Genomic DNA, 1156 nt, shown 5'->3' with positions numbered 1-1156 from the left:
TCCTCGATCTTCGAGGAATTTCTTCACCATCGGCAGCGCGTCGAGCCCTCAAGCAGGGCAAGACTTTACGACGCCGACGGCCGCATGGGTCGACGAGAGCGCGGCGAGAGTTAGCGCGACAGCTGAACCGATGCAACCTCGGGGTCGTCCCATCGAGGCAGGCGGCGGCCCAAATCCGGCTTCAGTGTTGGTCAGGCCGGAGCAGGGTTCCGGCTCCTAGCCAGATAGGGGGTCTGTATCTATGACTCGCACCAAAACGCCCTACCTACCTACCTATTGCGGGCGCCAATCGCCAGGCTCCGTGCCCCACCTACCTACCTATTCCCAGGCCGCGCAGCGAAGCGAAAAAATGAGCCCTCTGTGAATAGGCTCCCAGCGCCCGCCGCGCGCCGGCTTGTACCGCGGTGCGCGCCGCTCGCGAGCCCGCCAGAGCATGGCCTACTGGGCTCTCGAGGCGTTGGACGGCTCCAAAACGGCACTCTCTTCCCTCGACAGAATCTCCCGCGCAGCGAAGCGGTTCCCCGCATGGGTACCCTCTAGGGCCCCCGCGCCCCCCCAGAGCGCCGAAAAGCACGGATTAGGGATTTGGCGGACGTTGAAGGCTTGCCCCCGTCCACTGCTTAGATCGTCGCATTTTTTTGTGCACGGTATTCGGGTTTCTGCTGCAACCTCCACTCCTCGCCGCGCGGCCTCCGCACTCTCGGCGTTCGCCTATCTCGCCCGGCTGCATGCAGGATGCAGCATCCGTGCCCATCTCTGGCAGCCGATCGCCGAGCGCCTCCTCAAAGCACGCGAGAATATCGTTGCTCAGAAGGCCAGTCTCGAGTTCGTCAACGGAAGCAGAGATGCTCGCCCGCAGCACGGCCCGCCCTCGAGACCTGGCTGGCAGCGGCGCACTGCCTCTGACAGCGGCGGCATCCTCCCACGCTGGCCGCGCATCATGATGGCTCGCCGGGTTTTTGTGGCTTTTTTACGGCTTTTGGGGGGTCACGCCCTCCCACACCCCTCTTGGGTTTATTCTCCCGCCCTCCAACCCCTCTCTTGGGTTTTCCGGCTCAACGCCGCGCCCCGCGGTCGGTGCAAGCAGGGAATGTTCCCGCTGCTGCTCTGCTGCAGCCTCGAGTCGCGGTGCGGCCTCCGCACTCTCGGCGTTCGC

Source organism: Emiliania huxleyi, assembly GCF_000372725.1.
Source record: "Emiliania huxleyi CCMP1516 chromosome Unknown EMIHUscaffold_19, whole genome shotgun sequence".
Lineage (NCBI taxonomy): Eukaryota > Haptophyta > Isochrysidales > Noelaerhabdaceae > Emiliania > Emiliania huxleyi.
This window is presented reverse-complemented; position numbering follows the sequence as displayed.